This window comes from Budorcas taxicolor, chromosome 1 (assembly GCF_023091745.1).
Source record: "Budorcas taxicolor isolate Tak-1 chromosome 1, Takin1.1, whole genome shotgun sequence".
NCBI classification, from domain to species: domain Eukaryota; kingdom Metazoa; phylum Chordata; class Mammalia; order Artiodactyla; family Bovidae; genus Budorcas; species Budorcas taxicolor.
In genome coordinates this window covers 178,016,448-178,036,049 of record NC_068910.1, presented here as the reverse complement: position 1 = coordinate 178,036,049, position 19,602 = coordinate 178,016,448, and the positions used below count along the sequence as shown (strand labels likewise).

Sequence of the window (19,602 nt, the reverse complement as noted above, 5' to 3'; positions counted from 1 at the left end):
TTGTCCAGTTTAATTGAGATGCAATTGATTAATGAAACCATCTTGTATACATCTATATATACACATAGATGTGTATGGGCTATATAGGGACTTCCTGTAAAGAACCTACCTGCCGATGGAGGAAATGCACAAGACATGGGTTTGATCCTTGGGTCAGGAAGGTCTTTTGGAGAAGGAAATGGCAATCCATTTCAGTATTCTTGCCTGGAAACTCCCATGAATACAGGAAGCTGGTGGGCTACAGTCCATAGGGTCACATACTTTATATATATAAAGTATGAAACTATTGTAAATCATTTAGGAGAGAAGTTATATATGCAGTTATTTATTTTAGAAATGTAACTTTAACCTTTGTGTGAAAGAAAGTGTGGAGACAGGAGAGATGCTGCAAGAGCATTTGGGAAGCATTTGGGGAACATTTGGGAAGTATGGGAGCTGAGAGTGACAGCCTGCATCAGAGGATGGGGAAGTGAACATGACGTCAAGCTCGTTCCCCGGGAGAGCAGGAGGGTGGTGGGTGTTACCAGTGACTCAGGCAGGAAACATCTGAGAAGGACCTGGTTTAGGGAGGTGAGAACTGAGACCATCTGTGTCCACATGACTTAAAGACAAGCCTGCAGACCACCTATGTCAACATGATAGAGTTCTTTGTTCTGGGAAAACTTTTCCAGATAAAGATAAGACTGTAAAGCAAAAAATAGCTCCACCAATTGTTTTAGGGAATTCCTGCAGATAGATTTATTAAAGATAAGAGGCTGTTCATCTGAGCAACAGCCCACTTAACAAATAAAAGTTTGCTTATCAAGACGTTCTTAGGGAGACTTTGTGCAGCCCCAATTAGTTCTGTCTTGGAGGAACTGACTTATGTCACCTGAGCCTAGAAGCCAAAATTCTGTAAATATTCCTCTCCTAAGACACTGCTAAGACCATATCAGATTCATGGTTTTTTTCTTGCTGCAACAAGCACAAGCTAGGTTTTGCTTTATTAACAGACTCTGTTGTGGTAATTTGGGACATTCAATAGAAGGGCTACGATGAGTGCAGTGTGGGGAACATTTGATTTGAAAGATATATGGGATGTGAGCAGGCACTTGAATATTTCCATAGACAACTAGAGAGATGATGAAGATGATATTTGATAAGGCTTCCAATAAATCAAAATCATTCATTCAGATGGTTTCAAGTCAAAATGTTGTTATCTAATAATGGCTACTTTTTGTCACTTCCCACATCAAATTTTCACTACCTTTCCCCACTGTCTAAAGGCCTGTCACACCAAGATCATTATTAATTTCACGCGTTGGCTCACGTTGCTTCCTCTGCCTGGAATTATTTTCCCTTCCTTCCTTCCTAAGGTTTAAGTTTCTCAGGGTCAGTAGCCTCCTTCCAGCCCTTGAAGCCTTCTCAGAGGTGTCTTTAATTCTCAGGGTTTGTTCCTTCACTATCTCTCTTCCATATTGCATCAGCTGCTCTCCAATATATTCCCAATGTTTGTTTTGTATCCTTGGGCACACTGAAATCACTTTTAAATGGTGAGATCAATTATTATACTTTATTATTGCTTCTAGCCCTTATATTATTCCTGGACGTGTTATAAACCTTCAATGAATATACTTAAATGCACTGATTGAAACTCAGAAATTTAAGAGAAAGTTGAAACATGTCTGACTCGCAAAAAAAAAAAAGTTTAATTAGCAATTAGCTGGTTAATAATCATTAGCTTGATTGTACATTTATTTGATACAAGCTTAAATTATAAGCAATTAGGAAAGAATGAGAAGGAAATCAGAAATTTTATTCGAGTAAAGATCTAAAAGGTGCAACTTTTTCAATTTGTTTCTAAAATGAAGATATTGAATATTTTGCATCAGAAATATATGAATATATTTGGAAACACCATGTGTGCATGCATGCTCAGTCACTCAGCTACGTGTGTGCTAAGTCCTTCAGTCGTGTCTGACTCTTTGTGACCCTGTTCATTGTAGCCTGCCAGGTTCCTCTGTCCATGGTATTCTCCATGCAAGAATATTGGAGTGGGTTGCCATGCCCTTCTCCAGGGGAACTTCCTGACCTACAGACTGAACCCACATCTCTTACATCTGCGTTGGCCCGCAGGTTCTTTACCACACCAATGTATATGTCTGGGAGGACATGGACCCGCATGTTTCAATGGTTAGCTTAGGTGTAATGACAGCAGGAGAAAGGATTAGAAGAAAATTTTTTTCTTTACTTTGATCTTAATTATTTATTTAGTTGATTCTAGAGCAAATTGGTATTTGCTGGACACTAAAACAAAGTTGAACAAAATTTTAAAAATATCAGTGTGCAAGTTTCATATGAAGTGTTAAAAAGAAACTGGCACAAAAATTCATCCTCAAAAGAATGCAGTGAGTGACATGCATGAACTGTTTTGAACAAGACTGTATAGTTAGTTCCCCGTTCTAGTATACCAGAATTGTTATTGTTGAAGCTATCAACCCAGATGTTAGTAATAATAATGAACTCAACCCACTGACCCTTCCCAATTGCCTATTCTACTGAAACAAACCAGGAAATCTTTTTAATTGAGGGTTGTGGTGATCAAACAAGGACAAGATTTGATTTAAACTTGAGAAGTTCATATTTACAATTTAATAGTCTTGCTCATTATTTTATATCCAGTATCATCCAATACCCAAGGTATGTCAGTAAAATAGAATTGTTTGGGGACCTGAGATTAATGTGCACACACTTCTCATTCAGTGCTTGTCTGATTGGCATATCTATCCAAATTTTTATGGGTCAGAAGCCAATATGAACAGCAATTAATAAATATGAACTTGGACACACCATTAAAATTTGGACTTTTGCCCCTGAATGTCCCTTTCACCATCTTCCTTCTCCACTCAATCACTCTTTTTTTTTTTTTTTTTTGAGCTCCTTTACAAGCTAATTTTTTTTTTTTCTGTAATAGGAAATGTCTTGGATAAGCCTGACTAATTCCAAAGCGGTATCTATAATTCTTTCGTCACTTAAAGAGGTAAATGAATAGAGAGTCATTTTGAAAAAAATTAAAGAAAAAAAGAAAAAAGGTATGGTGACAGAATGTATTAAGCTAGTGTCCTGCAGTTAGAAAAGCTTTCTACCATCCTCACACCCCAGTGATATGTAAGAGCAAAATCATTATTCTGAAACAACCACATCAGATGGCACATTGGTTTATCTATTTTTTACCAACTTGACCATTAATGTCAAGTCAATAGGGAAAAGCTCATGTGTACATATATATAGATGGTGTCATATTGGCTACTAATCCTGTATTTCTTATGATCTATTTCTTGGTCTTTAACAGTTTTTATAAATTTTTTTTATTTTAGGAACACAATTGTGTGTATTCATAAAATTCTGTGCCTAAAGTCATAAATAAAATAGAAAAGCAACTAGCAGAAAATTAGAAATAGATATATATACAACACTGTAAATTTTCATTCTCTGCCTTATGTCTGTCTAGTTTGCCTTATGGTGAAATAATCCATAATTAAACTTTACTGCAACATAAATGTTAGCAAAATGGACTGTCGCAGTCAATCAGTGTTTAGAAAAAATTAATCAAATCCAATTCCTTTCTATAATGAACTTCTTCATGCACTGCTAGCTCACACATCAGCTCTACGTGAGTCTGGGCAGGTAATTTGGAGAAGCCCATGGCTAGTTAGAGGAATCTTCTCACTCTGTGCTGGAAAGATTTGAAGTTAAGAATCAGGTACAATATTAACTAAAGGAGAAACCCATACTTTTGATAACTTCTAGAAAAGTTCATAAATGTAGTGTCTGATCTGATTTTAATGGCATTACAGCATAAGATACTTGCATGTCAATGAAAATTAGCATACTAGAAATCACCTTTCAGGACCTTTTGAAAGCTCTGTGTAAACATTTTGTACACCAGAATAAGGCTTGGTCAGCCTAATCCCTTCAATTATCCATGTGGGAAAGTGTTAAGAAATAAGCTTTATATGCTAAGCCTGAATCTTCTGCTTACAAACTATGTAATCTTAGGCAAGCCTTTAACATCTCAGTGCCTCAAGTTCCATCATTTCTAAAGTGTGGAGTAACACTACACACAGTAAGCTTTTTTTGAGAAGATCAAACAACTATTTACACATAGACATACAAATAGGCAAAGTACACATTGACAGATATATACTGCATTCATATAAGAGGTAAAATTCATGTGTTTAATACAAGAAAGCACTGAATTCTAAATTGTTCTCAAGGAATTCCCTTAGGCCTTCTGTCTATTTACCTTCCTGGACCAATTTTCCAAGTTTCCTTCCTTGTCTGCTGCAGATTCCAGGCTCTGAGCTTGTTTTCCTATCCTTTTGAAAGCTTTTCTGCTTTGAAGCTGCCAGCATCCAGTTCATTACTTGGACTCTCTTGACTGCCAAGGGTATCAATAAAACGCAAAAATAATCTCCTTCAGTTTGCCCAAGCGCCCTTGGGGGGGCCTTTACTTTACTGCTTAACAGTTTGGAGGAAACAGACTGAGAATAACAAAGGGAGGTAAAGTCGGAGAAATTGCAAACTGTAAGTCATTTCTCAAAATCCATTTAGATAGCCACCTGTTAAAAGAGGGTAGTTTTTGCATTTCTGAAACCAATTTACCTAGAATTCAGTCTTTGGCCAACACTCCCTGGACACATACACACATATTATATCTCAATTTTCACAAACCTTTAAGTGAAATTTAACAAACCCTATATTTAGAAGACAAGAAGCAAATTGCTTCTTGGCAGGAAAGCTATGGCAAACCTGCTGCTGCTAAGTCGCTTCAGTCGTATCCGACTCTGTGCGACCCCAAAGACGGCAGCCCACCAGGCTCCTCTGTCCCTGGGATTCTCCAGACAAGAATACTGGAGTGGGTTGCCATTTACTTCTCCAATGGCAAACCTAGACAGGATATTAAAAAGTAGAGACATTCCTTTTCTGACAAAGGTCTGTATAGTCAAGGCTATGGTTCTTCCAGTAGTCACATACAGCTGTAAGGGTGAGTGCCGAAGAATTGATACTTTCAAACTGTGTTGCTGGAGAAGACTTGAGAGTCCCTTGGACAGCAGGGAGATCAAACCAGTCAGCCTTAAAGGAAATCAACCATGAATACTCATTGGAAGGACTAATGCTGAAGCTGAAGTTCCAATACTTTTACCACCTGATGCAAAGAGAAAACATATTGGAAAAGACCCTGATGCTGGGAAAGATTGAGGTCAGAAGGAGATAACGGTGACAGAGGATGAGATGGTTGAATGGCATCACCAATGCAATGGACAGGAACTTGGGCAAACTCCGGGAGATGCTGAGGGACAGGGAAGCTTGACCTGCTCAGTCGCCAGTCGGACATGACTTGGCGACTGACCCAGCAGCAATAATTTATTACCATAGTAGTAATAATAGAATTACTTGAGCCTTTGTTACTACTATATAATTGTTGCAGATATTATTTAATGCTCATTGTGTGTGTGTGTGTTCTGTCTCTTGTCTGACTTTACAACCCCATGTACTGTGGCCCATCAGGCTCCTCTGTCCACAGAATTTTCCAGGCAGGAATACTGGAGCTGGCTGTCATTTCCTACTCCAGAGGATCTTCACAACTCAGGAATCAAACTTGTGTCTTTTGTATCTCCTGCACTGGCAAGCAGATTCTTTACCACTGCACCACCTGGAAAGCCCAGTGCTCACTGCTATATAGAAATTAAGGCAACTACTAGACGACTGTAGATTTTATTGATGTTCTAATAGAACATATGTGCATTTGTGTATCAACTCTGGGTTTTTAATGCCTCTATTACCATACGGGCTTCCCTAGTGGCTCAGCGGTAAAGAATCTACTTGCAATGAAGGAGACCTGGGTTCAGTCCCTCGGTTGAGAAGATTCCCTGGAGAAGGGAAACGCTACCCACTTTAGTATTCTGGCCTGGAGAATTCCATGGACTTTCATATTACCATATAACTGGCATCCTTTGTAATTCTAAGGGTTTTCTTTATGCATATAAAACAGTATATATTCAGTTATTATTTCATCTAAATCCCACATTATTTTGGCTGAAATTCTGTACTTTGTTTGCTTCAGATGTGATATGCTGATACGTTAGTCATGATATGATGGTGACAGTAAATTCCACATGTAAAAATGATACTGAACTCCAATTTAACAATGGGATTTGAAGCTAGGAATTTTAAAAATAAATGATAAAAAGATATCTTCATTAAAAACTCAACATTTAATCTTTAGAAACCATTTTTCTAGGGAAAAGGAGAGATATATGCAAATCTGTGAAGTAATGAGCTCTGCTACAATTAACTTCTGGAGTCTAAGAGGCTGAGTACATAATCTATGGTCTGAACACAAAGACACAGCTTGTGGAATTTGCTAACTGAACTTCCCACTCTTGGAGGCACCCTGCTGTACTTTTGACAAGAAATATGAGTTTTGTCAGGCAGCCATCTGGGCTGGACTTGCCTTACCGTGTGCTTAGGTGTCCTGCTTCCCAAATCCACACAAATAGAGTGATTTCCCTTTGTTTTGAGCCCATAATGACAGCTGTATGTTGTCACCATGCTTTTTAGAAACAAATCTCTAAGCTTTTTTAAAACATCAAAGGATCCCAAAATGATGATTTCCTATAATGTCGCAAAATTGCTTCAAAGCATTATTAATACTCTTTATGTCCAAACCGTGGCTGGTAAGTAAGCTTTAGAAGGAATTTGCTCACAATTACTGCAACAAGATGAAAATTTACTGTTTCTCTCTTAAAGTGAAAGAAAGAAAGTGAAGTCACTCAGTTGTGTCTGACTCTTTGTGACTCTATGGACTGTAGCCTGCCAGGCTCCTCCGGCCATGGGATTTTCCAGGCAAGAAAACTGGAGTGGGTTGCCATTTCCTTCTCCAGGGGATCTTCCTGACTCAGGGATCAAACTCAGGTCTCTCGCATCTAAGTCACCAGGGAATCCCCATTTCTCTCATAAGGAGCTTGCTAATGTAACATCAAAATTATGCGTATAAAACAGTATATGTCACTTTACAGAATCCAAAATGTTTGTTTACTTATTTTACTTAGGAAACCTTTCACCTGTAGATCTCAAGGTTCTCATTTAAAAACCAATCCAACTACCTGTAAATTTGGCCCAAATTCAGAAAGTTCTAAGACAAAGCCAACAATATATTCATCTCAGTGAACAGCACAGAGTGCCTCAGATGGCCACAACTCCAGAACTCATGCCAGGTGAAAAACTAAAGGGAAACATAATCTCAGTTGGCTGGGATATTAATTACCTTCCACAGAAAGCGTCTTTCAAACTCACACGATTTATAATCACTTAGAAACATTTAGGAAAATCAAAGATAGAGGAAAATACCTCAGCATTGTGTACTGATGAATTAATCCTACACAAAGAAAGTCTGTCTTCTGGAAGGTGAGCTCTCCCCCCTGGCACGTCCAGCCTGGTATTAATAGAACTATCTGTTTGCTGGGGCCTTTGACCACCAGAGAATCTAACACTGATTTCTTATGGTGGCTCTGAGTCATGCTAATCAATTTTGACCTCCAGACTAACTAGAAAATAAAGCCTGACATCAGGAAGCTTTGGAGACAAAAGATTATACCAAAGTGGGCAGTCTGCGGTTGAGCCCCAGTAAAAGCTCTGGACACCAACAGCTGGAGTGAGCCTTCCTGGTTGCCAGTACTCCCTGCATGTTGTTACACATCACAGCCAGGAAAAGGCAGTGCTGTGCATAACTTTACAAGGAGGGGATGACCAGAAGCTCTTTGTGGAGGCCTCCTGTGTGTGTGTGTGCTTAGATGCTCAGTCGCATCCAGCTCCTTGTGTTCCTCTGTCAGTGGGGGTTCTCTAGGCGAGAATACTGGAGTGGGTTGCCATGCCCTCCTCCAGGGGATATTCCCAACCCAGGGATCGAACCCAGGTCTCCCACATTGCAGGCAGATTCTTTAACATCTGAGCCACCAGGGAAGTCCTCCTAGACTCTGTTTAATGTAATATTCTTTGGATAATTTTGTCCTGTACACTGACCCTGTATAATCTTGTGAGTACAGTGGCTTTCAGTGATTCCTGTGACTCCTTGTAGCAAATTATCAAACCTGAGGGTGGCCATGGGAATCCTGGAATTTGCAGCCAGCTGGTCCTAAGTGAGGGTGGCACTGGAGACCCTGAATTTGCAGCTAGTGTCTGAAGTGAAGGTTCTTGTGAGGACTATTTCCTATAACTGTACAGTTTGCTTAACTCTGCATAGTAATTAAGAAAGAATCTGTGAAAATTTAGGATTTTATACAGTTGTTAACATTTAGCTTATTAGAGCCACAGCTTGTAATTCCAGTTCAAAAGGAGTACTTGAGTTGACTTTTGACTTACGATAACACCTTACTAAGTTTATTAGTTACTGACTCAGTTCAGTTCAGTTGCTCAGTCGTGTCTGACTCTTTGCGACCCCATGAACCACAGCACGCCAGGCCTCCCTGTCCATCACCAACTCCCGGAGTCCACCCAAACCTATGTCCATCGAGTTGGTGATGCCATCCAACCATCTCATCCTCTGTCATCCCCTTCACCTCCTGCCCTCAATCCCTCCCAGCATCAGGGTCTTTTCAAATGAGTCAACTCTTCGCATCAGGTGGCCAAAGTATTGGAGTTTCAACTTCAACATCAGTCCTTCCAATGAACACCCAGGACTGATCTCCTTTAGCATGGACTAGTTGGATCTCCTTGCAGTCCAAGGGACTCTCAAGAGTCTTCTCCAACACCACAGTTCAAAAGCATCAATTCTTCGGCGCTCAGCTTTCTTCACAGTCTAACTCTCACATCCATACGTGACCACTGGAAAAGCTATAGCCTTGACTAGATGGACCTTTGTTGGCAAAGTAATGTCTCTGCTTTTTAATATGCTATCTATGTTGGTCATAACTTTCCTTCCAAGGAGTAAGCGTCTTTTAACTTCATGGCTGTAGTCACCATCTGCAGCGATTTTGGAGTCCAGAAAAATAAAGTCAGCCACTGTTTCCACTGTTTCCCCATCTATTTGCCATGAAATGATGGGACCAGATGCCATGATCTTCATTTTCTGAATGTTGAGCTTTAAGCTAACTTTTTCACTCTCCTCTTTCACTTTCATCAAGAGGCTCTTTAGTTCTCACTTTCTGCCATAAGGGTGGTGTCATCTGCATATTTGAGGTTATTGATATTTCTCCCGGCAATCTTGTTTCCAGCTTGTGCTTCCTCCAGCCCAGCGTTTCTCATGACGTACTCTGCATAGAAGTTAAATAAGCAGGGTGACAATATACAGCCTTAATGTACTCTTTTTCCTATTTGGAACCGGTCTGTTGTTCCATGTCCAGTTCTAACTGTTGCTTCCTGACCTGCATATAGATTCCTCAAGAGGTAGGTCAGGTGACCTAGTATTCCCATCTCTTTCAGAATTTTCCAAGATTTATTGTGATCCACACAGTCAAAGGCTTTGGCATAGTCAAGAAAGCAGAAATAGATGTTTTTCTGGAACTCTCTTGCTTTTTCGATGATCCAGTGGATGTTGGTAATTTGATCTATGGTTCCTCTGTCTTTTCTAAAACCAGCTTGAACATCTGGAAGTTCACGGTTCATGTATTGCTGAAGCCTGGCTTGGAGAATTTTGAGCATTACTTTACTAGCATGTCTTTACAGAGTTTATGTGTCGAATATTTTTATGTCTAAATATAGTAAAATTGCACTACTAAATTGCTAGTACTGCAATTGTGTGGTAGTTTGAACATTCTTTGGCATTGCCTTTCTTTGGGATTGGAATGAAAACTGACCTTTTCCAGTCCTGTGGCCACAGCTGAGTTTTCCAAATTTGCTGGCATGTTGAGTGCAGCACTTTCACAGCATCAGCTTTCAGGATTTGAAATAGCTCAACTGGAATTCCATCCCCTCCACTAGCTTTGTTTGTAGTGATGCTTTCCAAGGCCCACTTGACTTCACTTTCCAGGATGTCTGGCTCTAGGTGAGTGATCACACCATCATGATTATCTGGGTCGTGAAGATCTTTTTTGTACAGTTCTGTGTATTCTTGCCACTTCTTCTTAATATCTTCTGCTTTTATTAGGTTCCTAACATTTCTGTCCTTTATTGAGCCCATCTTTGCATGAAGTTATTGACTGCTTGACATTAAATCTGCCACATTTTTAACTTTAATATATTAGTTATGAAAGAGTTATTTAAATAGCAAGAAGATTTTGTGTGAGTCAGATATTAAAATACTTAAAAATTACAGAATGTGATTAAACTCATATATACAGTTTAAATTATTTTGAGACATAGGTATACAGTTTATAAAAGGCACCCAAATTTACTTAACTATGCCTTAAAATTGGCTACAAAAATTTTGCAAAAGTACAATAAATTTTTGAACTTAATATCTCAAGGACCTAGGTTTTGAATATGCAAATTCAATTAATTGCTTATTATGTAAAAAACATTACAAGTATTTTCTGTTCTTTTAAGTCTATTAATGGATATTATAAGGTAATTTCTAAATTTAGAAAGGGGTGATTATTGACTACTAATAAAGTAGAAACAGGACTAATGCAGGAAATATTCAGAAAGTTATACATTCTTAATGTCTAATCTATTGCTTTCCTCTTAAATCTTTATCTACATTTGGGAAAACAATATTTGGAGTCCTTTCATGTAAAAATAGTAATTAAGTTGTGAAAGAAAATTAGATTTTTAGTTGGTTGACTTATCTCTTGGCCTGACTACTGCTCTGTTGGATTATGCAGAACTGGTGAATCCCAAGAAAGTTAGAAGGGCACAGATTATCAATTCTTTTGGCTACAAAAAATCCAATCCAACTGGACTAAGCATGAAAGTAATTTAGGGGCTCATGTAACTGAAACTCCCAGGCACAGCTGGAATGAAAGACTCACACAATGGGATCAGGACCCATCTCTCAGGTCTTTTCTCTGGGTCAACTTTACCTATACATTATGAAGGTTGGGCCTGCATCCTTCCATGTTTAAAACCAGCAGAAGATAACATGGCTCTACAGGATTATCCAGATGGCATCTCATAGGATCATGTCCCTGTTTCTCCCTCAACCAATCACTCTATGTGGGTATAAATCTTACCCTCATCTTTGGAGCCAGAGGAGAGTGAGATCAGGAACTGTGCAGGAAATAAGTAACTGCCCCTGCCACTAGAGAACAGTCACCTTGGACAAAGATGAGTAGATGCTGGATGCAGGTCACTTGTCACACAGAACGTTTACAAATCCAATAATTCTACTTGCAAAATGTTTCTCTGGTGGAATCTTTTATTATTATTATTATTAAGCATGTAAGAAATCAAGGAGCTTGAGCAAGGGTTAGGAGAAAAGTTCATTTCTTTATGGGATTAAATAACGGTGAAGCCAATAGAATCAAAGCAAAAATAATGTTAATTTCTACTTCTGTCTCCACCAGGAAGCTCTATGACAAGACAAGCTACTTAGCCTTGCTGTTTTATAGCTTCCTTACATGTCAGATGGAACTACCACATCCCAGGTTTTAAAGGTGATATGAGAACCTAGATAGCATATTTAAAAGCAGAGACATTACTTTGCCAACAAAAGTCCATCTAGTCAAGGCTATGGTTTTTCCAGTGGTCATGTATGGATGTGAGAGTTGGACTGTGAAGAAGGCTGAGTGCCAAAGAATTGATGCGTTTGAACTGTGGTGTTGGAGAAGACTCTTGAGAGTCCCTTGGACTGCAAGGAGATCCAACCAGTCCATTTTGAAGGAGATCAGCCCTAGGATTTCTTTGGAGGGAATGATGCTGAAGCTAAAACTCCAGTACTTTGGCCACCTCATGTGAAGAGTTGACTCATTGGAAAAGACTCTGATGCTGGGAGGGATTGGGGGCAGGAGGAGAAGGGGACGACAGAGGATGAGATGGCTGGATGGCATCACTGACTCGATGGACGTGAGTCTGAGTGAATTCCGGGAGTTGGTGATGGGCAGGGAGGCCTGGAGTGCTGCGATTCATGGGGTTGTAAAGAGTCGGACACGACTGAGCGACTGAACTGAACTGATGAGAATTGAAAGAGATAATTTGAAAGTCAAGATGCAAAAGATGGTATTTTATTTTATATTTATTTTTGGCTGCACTGGGTATCTGTTGCTATATGAGGGTTTTCTCTAGTTGTGGCAAGTGGAGTCTACTCTTTGTTGAGGTGCATGGGCTTCTCATTGTGGAGGCTTCTCCTATTGCAGAACACAGGCTCTAGGCACATGAGCTCAGCAGTTGTGGCAAAAGGGCTTGGATGCCCCGTGGCATGTGGGATCATTCCAGACCAGGGATCAAGCCCATGTCCTCTGCATTGGCAGGTGGATTCTTTACCACTGGACCAGCAGAGAAGTCAGATGTTATTTTAAAATTACAAAAGTTATATACAAATATAAACTATTAGTAGTAGCAATAGTATTGATAGTACCATTGTTTTAGGTACTAATTGAAGTTGTGAGATGCAGACAAAAGAAGCTGTTCTGAACTATTCAAGTAGAAAAGAAATTTAATAGATGGGTTCAAACAGCTTACAGACTTCTGAAGAATCAGGCTTAAAGGCTATATAACTAGGAGTGGGACAAAATGACTCTAGAGGACACTAAGCCTGCATGCTGGGCACAGGCTCTGTATATTGTCTTTCCAACATCAGGTGCTGGAAGCTAGGCCACATGCTGCTGCTGCTTCTGAAACTGAGCATCTACCTGCAATCAAATTCATCATCAGACTTGAATCCCCCTTGCATTACCTTCTTCACACCACTCTACCAATAAGAGACCTCATATTTTGAGGTGTGCCTGGTAGAATCAAGGTCACACATCTGTACCTTAGCTGCAAGGGAGCCTGGAAAAACATGTTTATGGCCTTCATCTTAGGAAGCAGGATTCATAATGTAAGAAATCCACTATAGGAAAGAGGCTCAGGACATTCCAAAGGCACATAAATATCTACTATATGCATAGCATTGTTTTAAGTCTTAAAAAACATGAAAACATTTAATGTCAGCATGCAGATGTAACCTACAGAACTATAGTCATAGCAGAACATAGACATCCTTCAGCTACAAGTCTTCTTACATTTAGCTTTCTCCATCTTCTTTATAGAAACTCTGAAGCCACATTTTTGCCTCACTGCATTTCTTAAAATTATTTTTTGCTCAAATGAAAATCCCTAGAGTTTATAAATATATCATTCAACTTGAGTGTTTTTCAGAAACTCAAACTCAGCTGCCAGTGAACTGGTAGAAGTTACTCACTCAACTATATCCAAGATAGAGACTCATCTTGCAGACCAAATATCAGAGATTTTTTTTTCCAGGAGTTTCCCAGAATATCACTATATAGAAATCCTGCACAGATGTTTTGGAATTTGAACAATACTTGACTTATAGTTCCATGACAAGTAGAATTTATTCCTGGTTTTCCAAACTGTGTTCTTGCAAATCTTATTTTTCTAATTTTTATAATTTGATTGGAGTAGAGTTGCTTTACAATGTGTGTCAGTTTCTGTTGTAGAGCAAAGTGAATCAGTTATATGTATACATATATCCCCTCTGCTTTAGATTTCCTTCCATTTATACCACCACAGACCCTTGAGTAGTGCTCTCTGTGCTATATAGTAGGTTTTCATTAGTTATCTATTTATACATAGTAGTTTACATATGTCAGTACCAATCTCCCAGTTCATCCCACCCCTCCCTACCCTCCTTAGTAACCATAAGTTTGTTTTCTTCATAAATCTTTAAATTTTCTACTCACAATAGACACACGAAAAAAAGAATGGGAATTTTGAACATCTCTTATCTCTTCTGTAGTGACATGTGATACCTTCAGTTGTTGAGGAGTTTTCTTGCATAGCTGACAATGACGACTAGGTTTAAGAGGGCAGTAATTTAACTTTTGTTGTCCATACCCCTGAAATACTGAGAGAAGATAGGAAGAGAAAAAATAGAAAATACTTGTGTAGAATGTCTTAGGTGAATTTTTCTTGATCCGAGTGATAGCATGAGTATTATAATTCAATTTTGTCTCAGCGATTACTTTCTGATCAAATTTTTGTATGCATAACAAAAATGTAGATACTACATAAAAATTTCAGGGTTTTGCATCTGAGTGTGTATGTATGTGTGTGAGTGCACATGTGTGTGAGCAAAAGGGAGAGGTAAATGGGAGTTTGCTTAGGCTGAGCTTCAAGGCATGTCTGTGCCTTGCCAGGAAGAGTGCAATGTATAAAATTTGAATTTCAAATCTGTTAACTTATTTTTACTCCCGCTTGTTATCATTAATCCCATTTTGGCATTATTAATACCAAAACAGTCTCTTGGAAGAAACATTTAAAGAAAAGCTGGCTTATATCTATAAATTATTTAAAACTTTTATATGATAAATATAAAAAGTGAAAATACTAACAGTATATTTCTTTTTAAATAATATGATCTTTAGTAGAGTTTATATAACACTTCTAAATTTCCTGTGTTTCATAATCATTTAATTTTAAAAACCCTGCCATCCAGCATGCTCTGTTAGCCAGCATTTCCAGCCCAGCCTTGTGGCAGATGTTGCAGGAGAGGTTACTGAACCAAAAATACGGTTTGCGGGGTTTAGGCAGAAAAAGCTAAAAAGCACAAAGGGATAAAATTTTCACTTTAAGATTGATTATCAGTAAATCAAGAAAAAGATGAATAGTGCTGAATGTGAGAATAAGAGTGATAGAAGAGCTGTGTGAGGCTGCAGAAATCCCAACACAGAGGCGAGAACTAGGAACTAGGGCTAAAGGCGACGAGGAAAATACGAAGGAGAGTGGAACGCAAAAATAGCAATGACCGTTTAAGTTACATTTATTAAGCGCTTACTACTGTAAATACTGTGTTGAAAAGTGAAAGTGTTAGTCACTCAGTTGTGTCTGACTCTTTGCGACCCCATGGACTGTAGCTTGCCAGGGTCCTCTGTCCATGGGATTCTCCAAGTAAGAATACTGAAGTGGGCAGAAGATCTTCCTGATCCAAGGATCAAATTCAGGTCACCTGCATTACAGGCAGATTCTTCACTGTCTGAGCTACCAGAGAAGTCCTATTAAATACTATGGATGCTTTAATTTACTCTCAACAACAATGAAAGGATGATATTACTCCTAGAATGACCATTATTCCTAGGAAGATGATATTACTCCCAGAGGAAGAAATTGGGAGGAAGGCAGAAGCACAGGTAACTCTCTCGTAAAAAGTATCATGAAGAGTGACAGCATCGAGATTTATATTCATATATATTCATATATATATGAATATATATATTTTTATTTTTATTTATGCTCAAGACCTTTCCGTACTTGGCTTCTTTGGACTCAATCACTTTGAAAATTGATTCCTCACTAAGTGTGTTTAATAATTCTTTATTAGCTTGAATATGCACTTAGCAATACTTATCTATAAGTCAAATTTTAATTTTCTAGCTCTAAAAGGAGAATAAAAGAATATCAGCAAGCAGGAAGCACAGCACCAGCTCATATTCCATCCATCTTCCTTTTACTTATGATGGTTTCACATGCAGATGCAATGCCTTAATCAATAACCACAAAAGTTGATTAACTGTTGTTTACTAAATCAAATCCTGCTTTAAGCTAATGTCTAAAACCAAAGCAGGAATTACGTGAGTTGGGTTATATAAACACTGGTATACATCAGGTCATTTCCAGAAAGAGCTTTTCTGGGCCAAAAGGATGTTTTCCCCCTTAGCCAGAAAGCATGACAAATGAGGGCCTCCCTGGCGGCTCAGACGATAAACAATCTGCGTGCAGTGCCAGGAGACCCAGGTTCAATCCCTGGGTGGGGAAGATCCCCTGGAGAAGAAAATGGCAACCCACTCCAGTATTCTTGCCTGGGAAACCCCACAGACAGAGGAGCCTGGTGGGCTACAGTCCATGGGATCGAAAAGGGTTAGACATGACTTAATGAGTAAGTGATGATAAGGTATGAACAACTGAATCAATTTTAATATTGTAACCTGTTAAGAAAAAAATGGATATCAGTTCATTGGAGGGGCCCAATGTACACCCTGAACATAAAGTGTTTTAAACTGTCAAGAATATATACCTGTGACTTTGGTTAAAGATGGCTAAGTTTACTAACCCCACATGCTTCTCTTTCCTTCCAATTGAAATAAAAATAAATAGACACTAGGTAGAAACAAGAAGAGATTATTTTGATAGGCAAAAATTTTTTTATGAAATTGCTGGCAATTGGAAGCAATAAGAGAGTGAGTGTTTAAAATACATGCATATGCACACACACACACACACACACACACACACACACATGCAAAACCCAAAACAGGTAGAGAGGACTACTACAAAGGTGAAAGCCATGTATTCCAAGAATCTCATGCAAAACTCCAGAGAAGTTCCCCAGTATTCCATAGGAAGTCATCCAACAGCAGGGGCTGTCCAAAGACAAAATAATCAAAGTAATTAATTCAAAGACTACAGAAATGCTGAACTGGTGTGCCCTGCTGCCCCTCATTATTCCCCATAAAGCCATATACTTGAGTAACTCTCCCCTTGCCCCAAACAGAAGGCCCTTTTGCAAAAAGTGTTGGCTCTGCAGTGAGATGGGAGAACAGAGCAGAGCCCAAGATAACTCTAGACGTCTGCTATGGAGAAAAATAAAAAGCAGTATCTCTTTCCAAAACTGAAATAAATAAACATGAAATAAGTCCATTTACAGAACAAAACCCAACTAATGGAATCTTAAGTAGCTGTCCTTCCAAGATTCAATTGAACTAACCTGAGACCAGAACTCAGCCTTTGTTACATTCCTGAAATGCATGCTATCTCACAAAGAATTAGTGAGAAACATCAGCTTTTATCAATTATTTTATGGGGACGTTGAGAAAACATACATTACCTATCACATAGGAATAATTTATTATGTATCACACATTATAATCACATACATTTAACTGTTCTTTCTAAAGACATTTACCCTTCATTTCCTTTCTCTCTTTTCTGACTGCAAGAATATAAAATTTTCTCTGCTTCTTCATTATGTCTGTGCCCTCCAGGGTCCTTGCTGATTCCAACACATACTTCCTACTTTCTGCTGAAGTAATTGTACTAGTGAAATATGTTTTAGTTCAAGCACCAACCACACAAAGTGTTTCCAAGTTTGCATAACCCTATAATTAGTTATTCTCTACCTACAAATCCTTTTCTAATACTTTTTGTACTATATATTATTTAATTGAATCATTTCCCTTAGGATCACTACTAACTGTCACTCTTATGTAAGTCTTCCCATTATTGATTTAGTTTCCCATAAAATGAGTCCACATCTGCCTTTCCAACATCTGTCTCTTCCCATTACTACATAGGCTCTTTTTTTTTTTTTCAAATGTTCCATGCATTCTTTATCCTATAAGTCTCTTGTACAAAGGAAATGTAATTCAAATTGGGTCCCCATATGGAAAGAATAAAGTGAATCTTTGGGGATCTGTATGATTAAATCTATAAATCTTCTCTATGGTCCAGCTGACATGTACCATCATAAGATGCCTTCCATCTCACCTATCATGCAGTTGTACCTTAAGAAAAAAAGCATTTGAAAGATTTTCCAGAATTTCAAGAAAGTTGCCTATATGACATCCAATGTAACAAATAAGTCAATAATAACAATATAGCTTAATTAGAACTTTTCAGAATGGCAGCTAGAAAAGTTAATTTCCTTGAGAGGTCAGATGGCATATTCAATGGCTTAAAATTTCCAAACCAGCCTCTGCAATTCTTCTATCCTGATAGAAGCACGAAACCTAATTTATTTGTCTTGGCTAATTAAATTCTACCTAGAGTGCCACCACTGCTGCTTTTCTGTAAGTCAGAGATGTTAATGACATGAGAATATTCAGTGTTATCATGCTAGGAAAGTTGATTACCACAGCCATGTTTTTAAAGGCTTGGCCCAAAGTACTTTCTAACTGTTTAGCTGGAATGTCAATGAGTCCTGTATATTCAAACACAGAAAGTTACCTAATCACCTTCTATCCCCTAGTTTGTATCTGATAGCTCTAGTTTTTATATATTATATATCATTTTGAAAAACATGTGAAGTTTAAAACATCAGAACTATACGTTTTTTAAAAAGTACAGAAAAACCATGAGCAACAGGAAAATAAATTTTAATTGATAATGAGATTAAGACATAAAAGCAGAACAATGGGCCATAAAGTAGAATGGCCATAAATATACATGTATGGCTTATAAATTTAATCTGTTTTTTATTTTTAAATGAAAAGGAGCCCCTGGAAGTGTTTCGAATAGACACTATGTTTCCTACTCAAGATTTCTTCCTTCCTCTTTATTTAAAAAAAACCAAACACATTTTTATTATGGTAGTTATGTAGATTGGGGGTAAATTATGGTTAATCTAAGCCAGCCACGGTCATCTCATCTCCTCTGCAATAGTCGTTCTGCTAGTATTTGTTGTAGCTGGGCACCTAACCTGGTTCTGGCCAATGAAATTGTAGGAGATAACTGGGGGTTCTCTGGAGATGTTCCTCTGCATTTAGCTAGATTATTCTGAGAAAATTTGGCATATGTTATTCTTTAGGATGTTACTGTTATGAAGATTTGACTCCCAGTACTACTACAAACACCTAACAACAATGACATAGGCTAGCCTGATAACAAGCTTGACACTGAAAGTGCATAGCTGAAAAAAAGGAAGTTATAATTGCTGTGAATATCACTAAGTTGCTAAATAATCACTCTTAAACCAAACTGTCTCCTGACATCTTAACTAAGGTTATACATTTATTGATGCTTTAATTTGGAAGAAGCAAATTTTCACTAGCAATTAACAGAAATTTTTCTAAAAAACATTTTCATGTGCAGTGAACATTGGGATGGACAATATTTCCAAACAGCATCCCTGTATCAAATATAAAGGTAGATTTGATAGTACTTTTACGAGAATATAACATCAAAAAGAAACTCCATGAGAGTAAACCATCAGATCTACACAATCTAGACTATGCTATAGTTTTCTCCTAGCCTGATTTTATTCCACAATAAATTCTAACTTATCTAGAGGTCTTCCAAAAAAACACATCAGAGGTTAAACTATAGTATTAATATTAGATATTCTGTCAAAGTAGAGGACGGAGGAAGAGTGATAGGGAAGGGAAGAAGAAGAAAGAAAATGCAAAATGGTCAAATACACATAGAAAATTCTAGGATAACAATGTTAAACAATTTCTCAAAGGTTCTTGATGTGCTAATGGGTGTTAAGAATGTCTAAGTGATGCATGTAGCATTTCTGATGTTATTCTGACCCTAGACCTCAGAGCATATAGAGGGAATATTTTCCTATATTCTTATCATACATAATATAAAGAAAATCACATTCTATATAGTCTTTATATAGTCTTCCATGTAGATGAAACAATAGGAAACTGAGCAATGAATATACTAAAAATTGCCAAAAATCACTCAAGCATCACCCCCCTATGCTAGGTTTTTGACCAGTGCACAACCAGCTGTGGGCTTCACTGG

At 38.1% G+C, this 19,602-nt stretch overlaps 1 pseudogene; it reads left to right on the top strand.

Moving 5' to 3' along the window:
• The window catches only part of LOC128053019 (14-3-3 protein eta-like), a 40,075-nt pseudogene that overhangs the window by 19,207 nt on the left and 1,266 nt on the right, over positions 1–19,602 (top strand).